The sequence below is a fragment of the Dromaius novaehollandiae genome, chromosome 3 (genome assembly GCF_036370855.1).
Source record: "Dromaius novaehollandiae isolate bDroNov1 chromosome 3, bDroNov1.hap1, whole genome shotgun sequence".
Taxonomy (NCBI): Eukaryota; Metazoa; Chordata; class Aves; order Casuariiformes; family Dromaiidae; genus Dromaius; species Dromaius novaehollandiae.
This window is the reverse complement of record NC_088100.1, coordinates 52,670,241-52,687,227: the sequence shown is the minus strand read 5'-3', so window position 1 is coordinate 52,687,227 and position 16,987 is coordinate 52,670,241. Positions and strand designations below refer to the sequence as shown.

Sequence of the window (16,987 nt, the reverse complement as noted above, 5' to 3'; positions counted from 1 at the left end):
ATGTGCCAGAAGGGCTGAACAAGGATCTGGGGAAATATAGGCCAGTCAGCCTTACATCTCACCAACCTGAGAGCTTTCTACAATGAAATGACTGTCTTCATGGATGAGGGGAGAGCAGTGGATACTGTTTACCTTGACTTCAGTATGGCTTTTGACACTGTTTCCCATAACGTCTTCATAGACAAACTGATGAAGTACAGACTAGATAAGTGGTCAGTGAGGTGGACTGAAAACTGGCTGAACTGCCAGGCTCAGAAGGTTGTCATCAACAGCATGAAGTCCAGCTAGAGACCAGTCACCAGCAGTGTACTCCAAGGGTCAATACTGAGGCCAGTATTGTTTAGCATTTTCATTAAGGACCTGGACGATGGGACAGATGGACCCTCAGCAAGTTCGCAGATGACACAAAACTGGGAGTAGCTGATACACTTGATGGTTGTGCTGCCATTCAGAGGGACCTCGACAGGCTGGAGAAATGGGCAGTGAGGAACCTCATGAAGTTCAACAACATGCAAAGTCCTGCACCTGGGGAGGAATAACCCCAGGCACCAGTACAGGCTGAGGGCAAACCAGCTGGAGAGCAGCTCTGCGGAGAAGGACATGGGAGTCCTGGTGCATGACAGATTGAACATGAGCCAGGAATGTGCCCTCGTGGCAAACAAGGCCAATGGTATCCTGGGCTGCATTAGGAAGAGGATTGCCAGCAGGTCAAGGGAGGTAATCCTCTCCCTCTACTTCAGCCCTGGTGAGGCAAGGGGCACAAACTGAAATACAAGACATTTCATTTAAACATAAGAAAAAAAACTTTTTTACAGTGAGGGTGGTCAAGCACTGGAACTGGTTGCCTAGAGAGGCCCAGGTCTCCATCTTTGGAGATACTCAAAACCCTACAGGACATAGTGCTGGGCAACCTGATCTTGCTGAGCTTGCTTCAGCAGGGGGGTTGGACTAGACAAATCTCCAGAGGTGCCTGCCAATCAGCTATTCTATGATTCTCCAGTTCTGTTGCATTACATCTGAATTCTCTGTATTTCTCAGTTCTTCTTACTACACTTTTGATGAAGCTATCAGATCTCTGCATTGTGAATCAGGCTGTTGTCACTAGGTTTCAAAATTAGAATAGTCTCCCACTCTCCAATTTTTACACCTGTTCATATGCTTTTGTATACCAAAATATGCTACCCTGCCTCCTCTCCCCCAATCCGTTTTTGATGTACAGAGGTCTGTGAACAATTTTTTTTTTCAGTGCAGCGGGTCAGCTAACAAAATGGGAAGAAAAATCTTTCCAAGGCAAATGAGATATTCTGGTGTACATGGAGCAAAGTATTCCATTTTGTTCTCATATTATTTCACATTTTAAAACAAGAAATGAGAGGAAATTTTCAAAACAGGATTACTGTTTCAAAGGGGAAATTTTTTCTCTGAAAATTTCCAAATTAATCTTTTCAAGTATTTTTTCCTTCCAAATTAATGATCAAATTCCAGCCAAATGAATATATATATTGACAAGTATTCCAAGTTCATCACCCCTTTGTCCATTCATAGAACAATTATCTTACATTTATTCCATGTTACCCTTGACAGATAAAGCACATACTTCAAAGAGATCTATACTCAGGCCCCATCAATATCCACTTTTATACTGATGCTTTTAAGAAACTGCCAGTCAGGAATAACAAGATTCTTTGGTAAGCAGAGTGGAGACTGAAGAAATTCTGTCCTAATTAAGTCAGTTCCAATGCTTTCATTAGCTTCAACAAGCTCAGAATTTCACCCATGACATTTCTCTTATTTCTCATGCATCAATATATGCTTTTATCATTGGCTCCCTTTTCATCTGTTTTGTATTTTAATCATTCACTACACATTTTTCTGCTTCTTGGCTCAAAGATGGGTTGTGCCAGCAGTGTCATTAAAGTCCAGTTGGAACCCTGAGGGCATTGGGACAAATGAATTTGCAGGATGCAATCCTTAGCTTGAAAGCAACTCAGAATGGGAAATACTTTTAGTCTGTCCTTGTACAGTACCCAGAGTTAAGGTTGACAGCTGTGATCAGAACTTTGTTATCATGCAAGAAATCACTTATAATAACCGCTCTGAACAAAAGAACGTAACATACCAGAAGACATTACATTTCATTTCATCCAAATGTCCTACAAATAAGACTCCTTGCAGTTTTAAGTAACAGAAAAGTATTGGACTTGTTACAATGAATGACCTGGATGTTTTTCAAAGATGTGTCAGTTATCTCTAGACTTCCTCTGTTAAAACTGTTCTGTGATAAAATTAACCATTTGAATGGTCAAATCAAAAAAACAAAAGCAAAAAAACAATTCTAGATGAGCTAGTGCCTTTACATGTTGCTGTCCCTTTACTTGCTTTTCATTGCAATACTTGTAACTGTCAGCCTTCATTTTTCACCAAGAGCCTAGTTAATAGATTTTTTTCCTCTGAAACATTGAACCTGGATGTAAAATAGCTTCCAATTCACTTGTGATCTCCATCTGACACCTCAGCTCAGGCAGCTACCAAGGCTCAGATGCCATGCGGTGTACCAGAACGTACTCTCATGGGGGGAAGATGGGAGAAAAAGGGATCATCAGGTCTGATTTCAGGTCTATTCCTTTTAAAGAAAAATAGATTAATAGGTTCAGCCATCATTTCAGGCTTCCCCATCTGAGTCTTAAGTGGCTCTCCAGTGAGTAGTGTGTATTTACCATTCAGCATGAAGACAGATATTCATGTCTGGTGAACTTTGCTGGGGTTCAGTAGTGAGAAGCTTAATTAGTAGCAGTAACAGGTCACTTTACTTTGATCAAGAGCAAATCACTTCACTGGTTTCAGTGAGGTGAAAAGGATTTGGCCCTAGAATTGTAAAACAGACTGACAGCCACTTCTGTATTTACTTTCTGCTTTAATGAAAGCTAAATGATACTTTAATGAGATCACAACAGGGCAAGTCCAGGGGGACTGGCACGTACACACTCAGCATGGTTTATCTATAAGGTTACTTGCTTTCAGACATCTAAGTATCCACTGTACGTCATGCAAGCAGAAACAAATAGTGGCTCCACATGCATCTGTGTAAGAGATACTCTTCACTGTAAGAGTCCAGGAGGGAAAACACACATTTTACATCACCAAGTGTCCATCCTAATGCCCATCTTTTTGTACCAGGACTAGCAAAATAACCTGATCTCAGATGCTTATTTTCCAGGGTCAAAGTATAATACGACGGGCAGACTTATGCTGTTACACTGGAAGGTTGAAGCACTTTCAGTGAAACATTAAGCCAGCAGAGGCCTAACTCAGGACAAGGCAGACTGTGAAAACTGAGTGGCACATGAAAACAAAAATGCAGCTGTACATTACAGGGTAATTTGCTAACAATCTGTTTTGAAACTTCATCTAACACTTATCATATCTGAAAATCATATAGTATCAGAAATCATACAGTATCAGGCATTTGGAGCCATCTCTTTCTGTGTAGTGATGAGCCAGTGTAAAAAGCTGTGCATGTAATAAATTAACTGCTTTTTACTGACCTTGGCATTGCTATGTACTGTTGTCTACGTCCAGCCATGGATAAGCTGATTTGCTCTCTCAGCTTCACATCTTCTGAAACAAGATCATACCACCCTCAGATGTGTCAGCAAAGCAAACCCCATCTTTACACTGCTTCTGCCCAGCGGTGTACTTCCAGTGTTCACTTTCTCACCTGTATAAGTGAGTTGACAAGACAGGGCCTGTGACTCAGCAGCAAAAATGTGTAAAAGATCAATAACTAATTAGATTTGAAGCCAGGAGTTGGTACAGCATGCTCCATTTGAGGTTACCTGTGCCAGTCCAGCTCCTCTCTATCTGAAACAGTAAACATTATACAGAGTCACTCACCTTTGTCATATAGAAACTTCTTCAGTTCTGTCTGACACCTAACCCGAGCTGTAATTTCCTCTGCCTTTTTATTCGGATATTTTCTTTAGCTCCTCCATTCCATAACAAGCACAATGCTCACATCATTCTGAAAAAGCCTTCTTTCTTTCCAGCTCCTTAATAACATCAAGTTCACCACAACTGGTTACTTTCAATACCTTGCAAAGAGAGCTCTTTCTCTGCCTATTCATTTTTCTATCAGCTACATTTTCCTTTCACTGTGCTACTAGTTTCAAACCTCTAATTTGTCTCCAGGCATTTCTTATTGGTAAGCACTTTCTCACCACCGCTAAGTGTGGAATACTCTTCTTGTAGTTACAATACCACCTTTTTTTCCCCCCTATTGAACCTTTTTCAGTCATTCCAGTCAAAACAGAAATTGATTTTTCATTTTAGCAAATGTTTTCATTAGTCAAAGAAAACTTTTGAATTGAAATATGCCCATTAAGAACTGTTGCAGATCAGTAGAAAAATACCTCTGAATTTTTCTGTGCAAAAAATACAAGAAATAGAGGGGGAAAGGGTGGGGAAAAAAGAGAAATAAAGTGAAGGAAAAACATTTACCTGCTTTTTGTCCCCACATTTTTTTGTGGTGGAAAAAGATTTTTTAAATGAGCATATCCTTACCAAAATGAAGTAAATTTTCTGAAACTACTTTGGATGTTACAAGAAGCCAGCCCTTTCATTGTGTGTAGTCTCTGACTTCATAATAGTCATATCTTTTTAATAAAAGAAAAACATAAGAGATTGTCAAGACACAACCATCCCCACATCTCTCTTTTCTGGTTTTCGGTTTACTGTGGCAGGTAATGGGGTGAGAACCACCATATTCGTACCTTCAAGTGCTGTTCACTTCCTCTCAGCCATAAGTGGGAGATGCCATATGACTGCACACACACTTCCTATTCACTTGTACATTTTGCTCTTCTGTCCTGACGTAAGTTCTTTATAGCAGAGGCTGTGCTTTTTCCATGTGTTTATGCAACATTTTACACCACAATAGAACATGCAGTTTGTTACACGTCAGCAGATAAGAGGTTAACCTGCCATTTTCTTGCACTGTAAATTTCACTCTCAAGATCTCACCAAATATTTCCATTTTTCCAAAGGCTTCTTTCATCCAAATCCCATATCATTTGAGGCAAGCATTGACAAACAGTGAACCCTGCTTCACATTTTACTCCATCTACCTCTAGATTGAAATAATAATGCAATTTTCCTTGTTGGGTAGCCTTTCAAATGCGTACCGGTCTTACGGATAGAGGGCAGAAGTTACAGAACACCACTCTCAGGCTTTGCGCAGATCAGAAATTATATCAGTGGAACTCAGAAAATGCTGCACTCTTTGGCAATGAGTAGAGCTGTCAGTTGACCACTGTACATGCCAGCTTAGGGCTTCAGTTCACATCCCTACTTCAGTACGGTCCTTGCCAACCACATTGATCAAACTGAAACTGGCTGAGAAGACGGTTTTAGGAAGTCTGGCTGTAGTAGCAGTTTGCCTCACTTTGTCCCACTTCCCAAAAACTCCGAGATGCATTTCCTCATCTGTGGGGAAAATGACAGTGAACAAAAAAATGGTTAGTAACTGATTCAGAAAACTTGAATCTAGCCTGAGCTGAGTCCAGCTAACACGACTTAGAGGTGGTTCTGTCTCAGTGCCAACACTCAAATAAACACATGGAGCTACAATACCATTAATCAATTTACAGCATAGAGCTGCTTTCTACAACTTCATAACCTTCATTTTCTGATACTCTTTAATTGAGCATAAACTCCACTACTTTCAGATCCAGAGCCAGCTCTGAGGAAAAACAGGAAAGTGGTAAGTCAGGAGCCATCAGATACACTAGCCAACATAAACCACAAGCAGAGTGGCATCTCTCTGAGCAGAGACTGCAGTATTTGCACTGGTCACACCTGAAGGTATCCGTCCACAATTGGATTATAAATACTGTTCTCAAAAGTTTTAAGCAGGGAACTTGAACTCTTTGTTTGTCATCTCTCTCGGCTTAGATTTGCTGCCTCACACACTCCTGTACAACTTATATTTTGTCTTGGATTGAAATTGTCATTGTCAGCTATACTGAACTAGCATAATATTGAACCAGGGACCGAATCCATGCATTTTTGGATAGCGTCCTGGAACTGGCCCTTTGGTAAGCCACAACCCAACACAGGGACACAGGGATGCTTTCTATATTGTTCTTCTCCTTCATTATAGCCCACAGAGAGAATCACCTTGCAAGCCTCACGCTGATGCCAACACACCAGACTCTTTATAGCGTGAGGCATTTTCCTTCTTGTTGCTATGAATAAGCACCACAGCATGCTTCCTTTCCTCTCTCCCTTCCAAAGCCCTGGAGGTCCACTCTATCTGCTGAGATGATGGGGCATGGTCCAGGGTGGAATGTCCCACTGAGAGCCACTTATTCCAACCCTTGCATATTGGAGGTCTGTGACCAGGTGGTCTGGTGAGATACAAGTGACTTGAATGCATTCAACTCCCTGAATTAGCAGAAGTCACATTAGCTTATCCCCATTGTTCACGCCTACATCTGTACACAAATCTACAAAGCTGTCTCTCATATAATCTCTGTTTTCACCTGTTCTGTAGTACTAAAGCACCTGGGAGCTCCAGACTTGTGGTATGACTGCAGTATTCTTCCATGTACATTTCAGCAAATGTCTGGATTTTGCCTACATAGCCCAGCAAACCTGCTGAAGGAAACAGTGCTTCCTTCCATTACTTTTATATGAGACTCATAGGAAACGTCTGTGACTGCAGACTCCGAGCTTTTAAACTAGCTCAAAAAGCAGCTCTTCTCAAGGCCACTGCCATCATGTGCTGCTCATCACTCAAGTCAGAAAAGGAGGTCCAAGTCTCCTCCCACTAAGTGGCAGAAATTAGCTCTCAAGAGGTAAGGGAAGCCCTCTGTATCATCTTTAGCTCTCGTTTGCTTCACATCTTCCAGAACTGTTTTCTGGTGCTCCGTCATTCCTTTCAGTACATCCTACATTTCCCCTGCCAGGGCACAAGTATGGTCCTATACATATGCACATGGCACTCCCAGCCTGCTCTGAACAGAACATACACATTCACTCTTCCCCCTATGTTGTCTCCTGATATTTGTTTTCATTGTGAAAGCAAATAATAATGAACTGTAAACCAAAGTGTCGACCAAAACACAGAGATTCCTACCATTTCCTCTAAAAAGACCATATTGTTCCAACTCTATTTTCAGCCTTAAAGAAACACTCCAGGCTATACCATACCCTAGAGACAGTAGGACACAGACACTGATACTGGGTAAGAAAAATTAAAAAGATTTTGATGGAGAATTCTGGCATATTCTCCCCAAAATAGAAGAAAAATCCAGTTTCAGTGAGTTATCTATCACTAGATGAGGCCAGAGCTAGACAATGTAACTCTAATTAACTTCAGTTCTCACTTAAAAACTCTGATCCAGGAGAAATTGTATCCTTACAAGTCTACAATGCTATTTTCAGTTAAGCAAGCTTTTTAGTAAGTCCAGTTTGCACTTGAGATTTATGCATGCCAAATGGGAGGAACATTTTTTTATGGCCACAGCTGGATACAGCTGCAGTGTGGTCAGGGATGGGCAGTGGTCAGTCATCTTGTGCCCACTGAGTACCACCTCATTCAAAATGAAAACATCTGGGGTTTGTTCACACACTCATTGTTAGCAGAGATACTGCAAACAAAAACCAGCACACTTATGCTTAAAGTATTCTGTTGTTACCAGTATTAACAAAATGAACAGCCACACGCTTTTTTATCAGCCACAGCTGCACAAAATATTAATACTCAGATAAAAAAAGTTTAAGTCTGGATAAAAAGTACTAAGACATTTTTGCAGCCTCCTGTCTGTCTGTGTACTTCACTTTGATTGCATTTCCTCTGACATATTTCAGTTAATCTTTGTACCTGTACCTGAATCAACTATATAGTTATAAATATCATTAGAGGACTTGTACAGGTATCACATGACAAATATTGTATATTTAGCTTTAGCAACAATTTTAGAGAACTCTGCTTCTACCTCATTCATTAGCAGTGATATCACTCCAAAATCAATTTAAAACAGAAAAGAAATTCCTCTAAAATTGCACGCAAATTGCAGCTGCAATTGACAAAGCATATATTTTATGAACGAAACATATCTCTAGTTAAAACATATCCATAACTATTTTTATACATGCTAGTAAATTAATCACACAAATATATATGCTAAAATTTGACATGCTTCCATGAATAAATCTATAGAGTCTCCACAACCTAGATGCTTTAAAAAAAAAAAAAAAAAAAAAAAAAAAAAAAAAAAAAAACCTGTTTTTTAAATGCAACTCAGTGACTGTCTCTCCTTAAGATCAATTTGTTGAGGGGATAAAGGTCTTGGCCACTGTCCTGCAGACAGTGAAACAAGCCGGTATATCCTACGCACTCATGAGCGGTGAATGGCTACAGATAGGTACTTACTGAAAACAGACCTGGAAAGGTTGCTTTAGACATGATGCCACTGTGCCTTGGTCCAGTCTGGACAGAACTTATCTGAGATTTACTTAATTCTCATTAATAAGCTACAGATCAGAATGCCATGAAAATCACATATGGTGGATGCTTGCTGGCACATTGAAAGAAATGATGATTAGTGGATTATCACTGCAATTTGATCCCGAAGTGTAGATTTCCCAATAAGGGTGTGATTCTGCTAAAATTAAAGCAAAAAGAGAGTTCATTTAGTGCTGCCAGCAGATGATTTCTCCTCCAAGGATGGGGCCAGGTCTGGAGATGGCTGCCAGGGGCAGCGAAATGGTGGCTGCTCATTTCCACCAGGGCCAGAGCCGAGCTGGCCAGGTCTATTGCTGAAGCACACTGCTCACCAAGGGATATGGCAGCATGGTGCCAGTGAGACAAGAAACCTGCAGAGCCCAAGGGGTAGCAGTCCCTCTGTTCCCCCTGCTGCCTTGCAGCCATAGTAGGAGGGTCTCACTCCACTCTAGCCTCTCATCCCAGCCCCTGCCTCAGCAGCTTCTGGAGAACTCTGGAGCCAGGTCTCAGTCAGGTGGTGCCAGCACTCATCAGCCATGACAACAGCTGGTCCTGTGGAGCCATTTAGGAAGGGCTGAGGTAGCCCTAATTCCCCAAGTGACATAGATCTCGTAGTTGCTCCTCACAACATCCATAGCAAGTCTGCTCCGCTTTCCGCTTGGAATAATTTGTAACAGCTCTCACCAGCAGGCAGCCAGCCTCCATCTCAGGAAAAGTCAGACATCTTGGAAGCTTTCATATCCCATCAGGCACTGAGGTTCAAAATACTTATTAGCAGCAGGGTGACAACAATCAGAGAAGCTCAGTTAATTAAAGGGATTTGGAGAAAGACCGTCCAGCAGCTCACTCTAACAGAGCTGGGATGTTTCTTCAAGAGAGAAAGTGGTTATTTTGAGAACAGTTCTATAAATACCAAGCATAACACCTTGTCTGCAGTTAAACAGACTGAGGGTAGTCTCAGCAGTGGCATAAGATTTACAAATTTTTGTTTTTCTGATGTCTTTTGCTAGTGAGAGCTGCCCTCAAATACACAGGGCTAGATGGAGTTCTGGCTACCACTCTGCCATTGTTTCTGGGACCTACACTGAATATGCTGTACTTTCTTAGGGGTCTCTGCTTTGAGCTCCATTTCTCACTCTATACTGTCCAATGTGGCCTTAAATACAAAGCTGGATAACGTCAGTTTTCAGGGATGAAAATACATGAGAGGCCTTTGAATTATCCAAAAGGTCTCTCCATTTGTAACATCTCAAACAAAGGCACTCTAAATCACCAGTTACCTGGTGAAATGGCATCAGCTGTTGCTTCTAAATGATTCTTTATCAAACACCTGAAGAGTGAGAAGACATGTAAACAGTTGACTTAAATAAACACTACAGAAAAATCTCTTAGTGAGGCATTGCTAAGTTTAAATTCTATTATAACGAATTTAGAATCGCAGCACTGCAGCTCAGTGAGGGTTGCAGTGAGTCATGTCTGGCCAATTTTATTTCTCTTTTCATGTAGCTTCTCCATGCAGATCTCCATTTTCTCTGGTATATTCATTATTTTGGTTTATTTTGTGCCTTGTAGCTGATCCTGTAGAGCAGAAATGCCTGCTTCATTGTCTTGTTATGATTGTCTATGTTCTCTAGTTCTATGAGAAACATATTTATTCTTAAGTCTGGAGAAAGACTGCTTTTAAAAAGTAAACTTAAAGTCAAAATTTTCCAAAGATTACAGGTGCATAAAACTTGCTTTCTGTGATCATTCGTGTTAATAAAATTCAGCCACAAAATGCTTGAAAGAAGCAAATACTGAAAGAGTGGAAACATGGTCTTTACAAACTCTCATTTATTTTCAAATAAATATTGTTAGAGAGGCTTTGTGCTACAAATTCCATTCTACTCATGAACATAATTACTAAAAGAGAAGATATTTTAATTGAATTTACTCTCAGCTATGACTGTGCCTTGTTTATTTTGCTTTTCTGAGACTGTAAAATAAGAATACGAGCAAGTACATAGATACAAGCACAAAATTCTACTGCACGTGTTGCAAAAGCTGGAAGAAAACAGTAACAGGTGTGGTAATTGACATAAATAAAAATTTTCAGGTCTTATTCTAACTGTCATTTTTGACTGCTGAATCTTCATAAAGATACCATACTCTCCAAGACATCACATTGTGTATCAAACTGTCGCTCATTAGCATCTAAATCTTTTGTGCTTCAGAACCTCCATTTTGGGGCTGAAACAACACCATACTTGATCATAAGAGAGACTGTTAACTCTTTACTGTGTGTGTCTCATGCTGCTATTCCACACTTGTTAATTCATATCTTACTGGGAAAGCAAGAAATCTGGTCTCCAGCAAAGTGCTGCAGGGAAAAATCAAATACTTGGCTTATAAAACAGTGTCACTTACTGATTCTTTTCTGACTTGGCTTGATGTTATTTATTGTCCTGTACTCAGGCCTAACCACCTACACACATTACATTTACTTATAAAAAAGGAAGGCTATAGGTTTGTCTTCTCATTTGATTGCATTAACTGCACATTAAATGATGAACAGCAAAATCTCCCCCATCGTGCGTGCGTGTGAGGTGACAACCAATTGCGAGCTGCCTCTGGGCTCAACAACCTAGAAACCAGGGATAAGGCTCATAAAAATCATATGCTGAAGAAAAGCATCAGGGACAGCTTCAGAAAGGGGATAATAAATCATTTGACAAGGCCGTAAGATTTAAGCACTTCTGAAATAAAAAAGATAACTCTTTAAAAATACTCTCCAGATCTATTTTTTTTCTGTCATTTTTGGCTCTCTGAACATTACCTTAGAGACTCTATCCTGTGCATAACAACACACTGAATGCCACATTTTCATGGCAGAATATAATATTGTACACTTCTTCTATCTCCTCTTCTTTCATTCATGCTACCAGATATGGTAATTGTTAATGCCTAAAAACCATGGGAAAATCAAGATTGTGGAAGTACACAGAAGACAGACACATAGCTGTTGTGATTCAAGATACCATAAATAGTTAACAATGCAGTTTTTAATGAGTAAGAGTTTCAACTATGGAAACAGGCATATTCCTATCAAAGTCAGACCCTGGGAAAAAGTAAGTGATTTGGATATGTGCAACCAGATTTGAGCGCTAACATAAAATCCTGCTCTTCTTAACCAGTTTCAAACTCTTAGCTGGGCCAATTGCAGACAAGGTGTATGTACCAGGTGATCTCCAGCAACCAAACAGTCATGAGTCCTGTTCCTAAAGCAGCAAAATTATACCATTTTGGATCATAATTCAGAGAGAGGGATTTCTACAACTGCACACAAAACCTGGGGAAATTGATTTGGAACTGTAGGATGGTTAAAATTTTGACAAGGTGCAGGTGGGAGATGTTTTGTGATTCCAAAATTTTACATAATTTTAGATGACAGGCCAAGAAAGTATGGGGTAAAGACATTAAGTCAATATATTGTGTGGGTATGTAGTCCAAACAGATGATCTCCTTACTGTAAATTGCTTAGACCTATTATTTATCGATCATTGTATGGATCATTGAAATCTAAGAAATAGCAACTAACTGTCAGTTGCACAGAACTGACGTGGTAATGTCAGCAGGATTACTTTCCAAAGAGAAAAGCTAACTGGACACACTTCATACGGTTTTGGATGGCTCACATGCACTGGTGGTGATGATACATGTTACAAAGAGCCCCAAGCACAACTGTAGACCCCATTGTACTGAGTGCTGCACAAGCACCAAATAAAAGGAAAGAAGGTCATTCTCACACAGGAGGCGAAACCTAGCAAGGCCAGTTTTATATTCAATCTTAACCATGCACGTGTCTTTCCACATCAGCGAATGCAAAAAATAAAAGCAAGCAATATCCAAGAATTCCATGATTTCACCTTAACGTGCCAATTGCCAAACGTGCCAAACTTTCTCAGTTTGATTCTCATTTCTCAACAGTGTGTGTGGCCCTCACCCTGAAAGAACTGAGTACTTCAAGATATTTTATACGTGCCTTCTTTCGTGTCTTTTTCCTGTGTGCTTTGTTTCTGTCCTACTCAGAGCAACCTTCACACCACAGGAGGTAAGTAGATAAAGGCCAAAGCAAGGTACTGGATAAAGGCTCCAGCTGTCCCAGGAGATTTGTTTTCCTTCTCTCACACCACCTTCATCTGGAAAGGTCTCAGCAATAGAAATATGACCTGCACTTGCCACCATCTCCTGCCGTCTTTGCGATTCACACTTTCATTTGCTTAATATTAAATTTCCATTTCCTGGAACTTTCTAATGCAGTCGCGATTGTCTGTGAGTAGGACCTGGGGTGGAGAGGTGTACTACCAGGTGAACTTATGCCACCTTGCTTTGGCCACCTCAAATTTAAAATACATAAATATAAACAAGAGGAAACAGGTGACAGATGTGTAACTACCTTCTCTTGTTTGCAATAATTGTTTTAATTGTAATTGTTCTGTTACACACTTTGTGGTGTAGCTGTTTGCCATCTGTTCCATACAGATAGCTGAAAAGCCTAACGCAAAATATCAGGTCGGCATTTCCCATACAGTGCAGGCAAGAATGAACAGAGAACTGAGACTCTGGAAAAAAAACACAAAATCTCTCAGTTGATGTGTTGGCTTTGTAACCAGTAATGGTGCAATGCGAAAGGGGGGAAAGCAGGAGGCAGAACTGGAAGAAGGGTCCCTTCTTTTTCACTGTGTTCTGCATTTCCTGGCTTCCACAACATCACATACAGAACTGTTCATGCTTCATGGGAGGGTTTGCCACGTGTTATTTCTGTCTCAACCGAAAAAGCAACTGTTTACAGTCTTCAGAAGCAGATTGTTACAGATTTTTCAGCTTGTTTTGCAGACAAAAGAATCAAAACCATTTGAAAAGAGGTCAATAGGAGTTAAGTATATAATCCGTTTAGCATTTAGTAAATCCTACAAGGACTTTTTGCATTTCTAGGCACCTAAATACCTTTGTAAACTGGCCCTTGTACAAGTTTTTGAACTGTGGATGCTGAAGAGAATCAAACCACTGAATCATCCAGATTTGTTCTACTGCAGCTGCAGAGAAATGTCTTACCAGTTTGGGATGCCTGACAGGTTGTTGTGAGGAAGAGCCAGGGAGGGGGAAAGGATATAGAAATTATGCTGTTTTTAATGAAGAAGCAGAAGCGCCTACTCAGTTCTACTCAGTTTTACACATGTAGGATAGTACTGGCTACAGAAGAGTATCATTAATGTAAAAGAAAGAATAATTTTATGGTAGATGCTTGAGAATTAGGATGTTGTAATCAGTTTTACTCACCTGACAATGTCCTTAAATCTTTTTATAAGTAAGATACTGATTTGACCAATGTTTTGAAGACATAAACATCTGGTCCAAATAACAGTAGTTTGCTCCACAAGAATTACCAAGGCACACGGCTGACAACTTTTAAATACAGATGGCACTATCATAATAGCTATGACAGCATGACAGTAAGTTATGACAGCAGCTTAGCAGTTATGACAGCACAGCTAGGCAAGCATTAAATCACATTAAAGAAAATATAGGATGAAAAAAGTAGTGATTCTAAGCCAAAATGAAAACATTTACATGTGTTTTGCAAAAAATTAAAGGAATTTGGACCAAAAAGTTAGATAATTTAGAGAGATTATTCTCTTCTGAAATGGTGGCACTCCAAAAGAACGCTGATGAAATAACACTTGTTGAATCCAAGTGTAGGTTGCTACATAGCGTGGTTAGGATCTGATCTTTAAACACTCAATATCTTTCTCATTTAGGTCAAAAAAATAGCACCAAGCTGCTACTTCTGGGTACTGGAGTCTGAATTTTAAACACGAAGAGGAACTCTATGTGCAATCATTACTTCAGAATAGAGATGAATAGACATGCGTAAAGCAAGCTCTTCCTTTTCTGTTAGGGGCATATCCATGCATACACCGAACGGCCCCAAGCTGCTCCAAAATGAGAGAAGGGGCCCTCCCAGCAAGAGGAGGCAGAGCAGAGATGGAAAGAGCTGTGGTCACTCTCTTCTGCCACCCAGGGTACAGGGAGGGCGCTCTCTACCTGGGAGCTCCCGCTATCTGAGAGCACTATCTTTCCGCTTGCCAGACACTTTCAGTCTCCCCAGGAAGGCTGGCATATTATCAGAGGGTAGCAACCTAAAGATCCATAAAGGCTTTTTACGGAGGAGCTGAGCAGAACCACAAATCCAAAGCTTGGGCTGGTGAGACACAGCACCCTGGCAAAGACCCACCATGGCAAGTTAGCGATCCAAGGGATCCCCCCCACCTGACCACAGTCCTCGTCTTTGAGAAGCCATTCATTCTCTATAACTTGCAAGAAAAATTTTGATTCTTTCTCACACATACCTGTGACCCTTAGACATAATTATCTAGAAAAACTCAGTCGCTCAATTGCAGATTACAAAATGATAGCGTGTAATTTTATTTCTTGGATGAGATTAAAAATGTATAAATTCTTCCGGTCCTCCAACACACACACAGTGGAATGTCAACTGGAAAACGAAAATATTGATGAAATGGGTATTTTCACTGTATGCTGAAATTACCCTGAACAGTGATTTATGTTTTATTTCAGTGCAAAAAAAGATCAAGCTTGTGTTATTTACAACTGGTTTTCATGTTGTATATTTAATGTACGCATGAAAAGTTCACTCTGTTGCTTGGACACAGATAAAGCCGTATAACTCAACATAATCTTGACATCTTTGAATGATGAAAGACAACCCAGTCAGCTGAAATGGGTCATAGAGGAACCACAATTATTTTGAACGATGCCTTTGTGGCATTTGACTGAATGAGCACAGCTACCTTTAACAATACATCTTTCTTTGCAGTATTCTACCCAGAAAAACAATCCCAGCTTTTAGTTGGTCCCATAATACTCTGTAACTGACCTGAGCAATGCTTGGGTCAAAGAGGAAAAATTAGGGCAAAGGCAATATGAACAAAAGCCTGTAATTTGTTTGGTTCATTTTTTCTTTTTGCGTGCTAACACTGAATGAAACTTTGTAGCCTGTCAGACCTTCCTTGTTTTCCAGAGATTTATTGTCATCTCTCCTCAATTATTGCTATGAAATGAAAACAGGAGCCACAGTGGGAGCATCTATAAATTAACAATGTGTGCCAGGGAAAGTGTCTCCTACCTTGTGGCAATGCTGCTGGCTGTAGGCTTTGCTATGGAACCAGGACCTTCAGGATTTACCACTTAAGAGAACAGGAATTCCTCACTGATAACAAACTGCTCCTAATTTGGCCCAAACTTTTTCTGTGGCTATCTCCTTCTCAGGGCTTTGTACTGGCCTGCTGATAACTAGAGTCCAGGAGCTCACAAGTCCCAGATTTCTACAGTGTCAGCTTATCAGGTTGATTTCAGGCAGCATGTGGTTGTATTTTGTTTGAGTAGCAGCAAGACAGTCATCCACTTCTCCAGCTGCTTATCCTTTGGAACTGACATCCCTTGAAAAAACACTTTAAGAATAGATACAGGAAATATTCACCCCAATGCTGGTGACATTTCACTTTTTCCATATATATTTTATTTACGGCCTAGTCAAACAGACTTCTCGCAAGCCCTGCTTTGTCAACACTCGTTCCTTCAGAATCAGGTTCACCATAATAATAAAGAGTTACAGTGCACATGGAAGAGAGTGAGAGGTCCTAGTACAGTGAAAGAGTTTTATCTTCAACAAAGGAAAAAGAGACATAAATAATTCTTTTGCTACCAGCAATTGATCAGATCATCTTTCTAGAAAAAGGTTTGGGGGGAATAAAAAAAGACACTACTTTAAAAGCTTGCCAGAAAGCAAGAGCAAGCAATGCAGCTAAATTAAGTGTCCACCTGAGTCTTTGCACAAAATTTCTACCAAACTTGAAACTTCTTTGTCATTCATACGATTGTTAATTTTTTCCGGGTGATGTGCTTGCCGTTTTCCTAGTATATCAATATGGGCATAAATTTTTCTAGTTAATGCTCAAATAAATGTTAATATGGGTAAAGAGAGACTATTTTCCTTGTATTTCTAATTCAGCTAAACTAAATTTCAAACATCTTTCAAACAGGAAAATATAATGTAAATTTTTTAGTCTCCAAAATCGTAGAACTGCTTTGGGCAAACACATTCTGTGAACATGACCATTATATTCATATGGCTACCTAATAACTGTTTGACATTTTTGCAAAACATATTCCTTTTGTCATGGAAAAATCAACAAAAAAATTTAGTTAACATTATAAACACTTGCAAACATTTAACCAATTCTTGTAAGACTACAATAGTAGGAACAGGAGAGAACCTCTCCTGGTGCTCAAAGACTTACATATATACTACTTCTTTAAAAATAAAAAAATAAAAAAATAAAAAAATATTCTGTTTTCCTAGGTCTGAAAAACAGTTTTTTTTAATATGATATGACATTAAGGCTGATATGATATTTTACA

At 39.9% G+C, this 16,987-nt stretch overlaps 1 long non-coding RNA gene across 3 annotated transcripts in view; it reads right to left on the bottom strand.

Annotated features, from left to right (window-relative positions):
* Positions 1-2,883: 2,883 nt before the first annotated feature.
* LOC135328018 (uncharacterized) overlaps positions 2,884-16,987 on the bottom strand; it is a 39,887-nt gene continuing 25,783 nt past the window's right edge. Inside the window, exons 2-3 of one of the 3 annotated variants that reach the window (XR_010388745.1) lie at positions 3,719-5,481; positions 2,884-3,618 (exon numbers count right to left, since the gene is read on the bottom strand). This is a non-coding gene — a long non-coding RNA (uncharacterized LOC135328018). Of the gene's footprint in view, positions 5,482-16,987 lie in introns of all 3 variants that reach the window. The other 2 variants (XR_010388746.1, XR_010388744.1) reach the window with 2 other exon arrangements.